This window comes from Dunckerocampus dactyliophorus, unplaced genomic scaffold, assembly GCF_027744805.1.
Source record: "Dunckerocampus dactyliophorus isolate RoL2022-P2 unplaced genomic scaffold, RoL_Ddac_1.1 HiC_scaffold_37, whole genome shotgun sequence".
NCBI lineage: Eukaryota > Metazoa > Chordata > Actinopteri > Syngnathiformes > Syngnathidae > Dunckerocampus > Dunckerocampus dactyliophorus.
Genome location: NW_026559873.1, coordinates 95,001 through 100,000, shown reverse-complemented (window position 1 = coordinate 100,000; position 5,000 = coordinate 95,001).

Below are 5,000 nucleotides of genomic sequence, written 5' to 3'. Positions count from 1 at the left end.
AGTGTCAAGGGAGCTAGGCAGAAACCCATGCCTAGGGTCCTGGAGCCCAGGGGCCGCGGGAAAGTCTGTGGAGAGCCGCTGTGTCCCTGGATGAAATGAGAAAAAAGGTGAAAAAATGGCAAAGTGTCAAGGGAGAAATTCAGAAACTCAGGCCGAGCTGCCTGGAGCCCAGGGGCGGCTGCAAAGTCTGTGGAGAGCCGCTGTGTCCCTGGATGAAATGAGAAAAAAGGTGAAAAAATGGCAAAGTGTCAAGGGAGAAATTCAGAAACCCAGGACGAGCTGCCTGGAGCCCGGGGGCGGCTGCAAAGTCTGTGGAGAGCCGCTGTGTCCCTGGATGAAATGAGAAAAAAGGTGAAAAAATGGCAAAGTGTCAAGGGAGAAATTCAGAAACTCAGGCCGAGCTGCCTGGAGCCTCAAAGCGGATAGAAATAGCGTGGAGAGCCGCTGTTAAGCCAGACGCCCTCTGGCGGACACAGGCAGGAGTTGCAGTAAATGCATTGAAGTCAATGGGCGAGAGTAAGCCATGCCTTGCGTCCTGGAGCCCAGGGGCGGTTCTAAAGTCTGTGAGAGCCGCTGTGTCCCTGGATGAAATGAGAAAAAGGGTGAAAAAATGGCAAAGTGTCAAGGGAGAAATTCAGAAACTCAGGCCGAGCTGCCTGGAGCCCAGGGGCGGCTGTAAAGTCTGTGGAGTGCCGCTGTGTCCCTGGATGAAATGAGAAAAAAGGTGAAAAAATGGCAAAGTGTCAAGGGAGCTAGGCAGAAACCCATGCCTAGGGTCCTGGAGCCCAGGGGCGGTTCTAAAGTCTGTGAGAGCCGCTGTGTCCCTGGATGAATTGAGAAAAAGGGTGAAAAAATGGCAAAGTGTCAAGGGAGCTAGGCAGAAACCCATGCCTAGGGTCCTGGAGCCCAGGGGCCGCGGGAAAGTCTGTGGAGAGCCGCTGTGTCCCTGGATGAAATGAGAAAAAAGGTGAAAAAGTAACAAAGTGTCAAGGGAGAAATTCAGAAACCCAGGCCGAGCTGCCTGGAGCCTCAAAGCGGATAGAAATAGCGTGGAGAGCCGCTGTTAAGCCAGACGCCCTCTGGCGGACACAGGCAGGAGTTGCAGTAAATGCATTGAAGTCAATGGGCGAGAGTACCCAATGCGCCAAAAAAGTGCTGAAAATATGACAAAGTGTCAAATGAATGGGAGGCAATGGGCGAGAGTACCCAATGCGCCAAAAAAGTGCTGAAAATATGACAAAGTGTCAAATGAATGGGAGGCAATGGGCGAGAGTACCCAATGCGCCAAAAAAGTGCTGAAAATATGACAAAGTGTCAAATGAATGGGAGGCAATGGGCGAGAGTACCCAATGCACCAAAAAAGTGCTGAAAATATGACAAAGTGTCAAATGAATGGGAGTCAATGGGCGAGAGTACCCAATGCACAAAAAAAGTGCTGAAAATATGACAAAGTGTCAAATGAATGGGAGTCAATGGGCGAGAGTACCCAATGCACAAAAAAAGTGCTGAAAAAGTCCACACGAGCCTAGTCAGAAATGCAGGCCGAGGCGGCTGGAGCCCCAAAGCGGCTATAAAAAGCGTGGAGAGCCGCTGTCGCCCCGGAGAAACGGAGAAAAAGTGCTGAAAAAAGGCCCACGTCCTAACGGACCTAGGCGGAAGTGCAGGCGAGGCGGCAGGAGTCTGAAAACCGCTATAAAAAGCGTGGAGAGCCGCTGTCGCCCCGGAGAAACGGAGAAAAAGTGCTGAAAAAAGGCCTAAATCCTAACGGACCTAGGCGGAAGTGCAGGCGAGGCGGCAGGAGTCTGAAAACGGCTATAAAATGCGTGGAGAGCCGCTGTCGCCCCGGAGAAACGGAGAAAAAGTGCTGAAAAAAGGCCTAAATCCTAACGGACCGAGGCGGAAGTGCAGGCGAGGCGGCAGGAGTCTGAAAACGGCTATAAAATGCGTGGAGAGCCGCTGTCGCCCCGGAGGAACGGAGAAAAAGTGCTGAAAAAAGGCCTAAATCCTAACGGACCGAGGCGGAAGTGCAGGCGAGGCGGCAGGAGTCTGAAAACGGCTATAAAATGCGTGGAGAGCCGCTGTCGCCCCGGAGGAACGGAGAAAAAGTGCTGAAAAAAGGCCTAAATCCTAACGGACCGAGGCGGAAGTGCAGGCGAGGCGGCAGGAGTCTGAAAGCGGCTATAAAACGCGTGGAGAGCCGCTCGGATGATTTTTCAAAGTGTCAAATGAATGGGAGTGAATGGGGCAGAGTACCCAATGTGTAAAAAAAGTGCTGAAAAAACGACAAAGTCCACACGAGCCTAGTCAGAAATGCAGTCCGAGGCGGCTGGAGCCCCAAAGCGGCTATAAAACGCGTGGAGAGCCGCTGTCGCCCCGGAGAAACGGAGAAAAAGTGCTGAAAAAAGGCCCACGTCCTAACGGACCTAGGCGGAAGTGCAGGCGAGGCGGCAGGAGTCTGAAAACCGCTATAAAAAGCGTGGAGAGCCGCTGTCGCCCCGGAGAAACGGAGAAAAAGTGCTGAAAAAAGGCCTAAATCCTAACGGACCTAGGCGGAAGTGCAGGCGAGGCGGCAGGAGTCTGAAAACGGCTATAAAATGCGTGGAGAGCCGCTGTCGCCCCGGAGAAACGGAGAAAAAGTGCTGAAAAAAGGCCTAAATCCTAACGGACCGAGGCGGAAGTGCAGGCGAGGCGGCAGGAGTCTGAAAACGGCTATAAAATGCGTGGAGAGCCGCTGTCGCCCCGGAGGAACGGAGAAAAAGTGCTGAAAAAAGGCCTAAATCCTAACGGACCGAGGCGGAAGTGCAGGCGAGGCGGCAGGAGTCTGAAAACGGCTATAAAATGCGTGGAGAGCCGCTGTCGCCCCGGAGGAACGGAGAAAAAGTGCTGAAAAAAGGCCTAAATCCTAACGGACCGAGGCGGAAGTGCAGGCGAGGCGGCAGGAGTCTGAAAGCGGCTATAAAACGCGTGGAGAGCCGCTCGGATGATTTTTCAAAGTGTCAAATGAATGGGAGTGAATGGGGCAGAGTACCCAATGTGTAAAAAAAGTGCTGAAAAAACGACAAAGTCCACACGAGCCTAGTCAGAAATGCAGTCCGAGGCGGCTGGAGCCCCAAAGCGGCTATAAAACGCGTGGAGAGCCGCTCGGATGATTTTTCAAAGTGTCAAATGAATGGGAGTGAATGGGGCAGAGTACCCAATGTGTAAAAAAAGTGCTGAAAAAACGACAAAGTCCACACGAGCCTAGTCAGAAATGCAGTCCGAGGCGGCTGGAGCCCCAAAGCGGCTATAAAATGCGTGGAGAGCCGCTCGGATGATTTTTCAAAGTGTCAAATGAATGGGAGTGAATGGGGCGGAGTACCCAATGCGCGAAAAAAGTGCTGAAAAAACGACAAAGTCCACACGAGCCTAGTCAGAAATGAAGGCCGAGGCGGCTGGAGCCCCAAAGCGGCTATAAAATGCGTGGAGAGCCGCTCGGATGATTTTTCAAAGTGTGAAATGAATGGGAGTGAATGGGGCGGAGTACCCAATGCGCGAAAAAAGTGCTGAAAAAACGACAAAGTCCACACGAGCCTAGTCAGAAATGAAGGCCGAGGCGGCTGGAGCCCCAAAGCGGCTATAAAATGCGTGGAGAGCCGCTCGGATGATTTTTCTAAGTGTGAAATGAATGGGAGTGAATGGGGCGGAGTACCCAATGCGCGAAAAAAGTGCTGAAAAAACGACAAAGTGTCAAATGAATGGGAGTGAATGGGCGGAGTACCCAATGCGTGAAAAAAGGTCTGGAAAAACGACAAAGTGTCAAATGAATGGGAGTCAATGGGCGGAGTACCCAATGCGTGAAAAAAGTGCTGAAAAAATGACAAAGTGTCAAATGAATGGGAGTCAATGAGTGTTTTGGTCGACCAGGAAAAAACGCGTTTACGGGAGAGGGTAAATCAGCCGAGAGGGGGGGGGGGGGGTATACTTTACCCTCTCCCGTAAATGCCATTTTTCCTGGTTGACCAAAACACCTCCAGCACGATTTCGGAAACCCAGTTTTTAGAAACACTGACCTCCAGGGGAAGTACCGAGAAAAGCACACTTTTGAATCCGCTTTTGACGCACTGAAACACGGACGTGAGCTGGGGCTGTGCCGCTCTTGGAAAACCCCTGGAGGTTATTTTCTAAAACGGGTTTCCGCGTCCCCCTGGGCGCCCGTGTTGGGCCGCGCAAGGCGGTCCGGGCTGCCCACCCCATCTGAGTGCCCCGTTGGGCCGCGTGCATGGCAGGCATCCAAGGAAGGCTGATGAGCAGCGGTGATGATGATGATGAGACACCAGCTGCAATTTTGACAAAGTGTCACCTCTCAAGCATTTCCAAGCGTGACACAAACAAAAGGGAACGGGAACTTTGATATGAGTGACTTGTGCTTCTTTTTCTCCAAGTGTCACTCCACAGCTGGCACCCAGGCTGTGTGACGCAGGTGTCCGACGAGGAGCGCCCGCGATGGGCCGCGTCAGGCGGCCCGGGCCGCGCTATCACCTCCGGATGACAACATCCAAAGGAGCACGTTGGTGCTTGCTGGGAGTTTGCGCACGCGATAGGCGACGCCTGGCGGCCCTGGCCGCGCCTCGCCAGCGGGTAATGACGACCGCGAGCGCCATGCTGCGCCGATGGAGCTGTCCGAGGAGCGAGAGCGCCCGCCATGGGCGGCATCCGGCGGCCCCTGGCCGTGCTTCGTCTGCGGGTCGCTCTCCACCTCCGGGTGGCCAATCCGAGGTGTCCGCAAAGTGTGTGCGCTCGCCATGGGCGGCATCCGGCGGCCTCTGGCCGTGCTTCGTCTGCGGGTGCACACTCGGAGCGAGGCTCCTGCTCGCTCCGGCGCGGTAGCTTTGTCCGCGCTCCACCTCCGGGTGGCGAATCCCAAAAAGCAGCACTTTGGTGCTACGAAGGTGTCAGAAGAGTGTGTGCGCCCGCCATGGGCGGCATCCGGCGGCCTCTGGCCGTGCTTCGTCTGCGGGTGC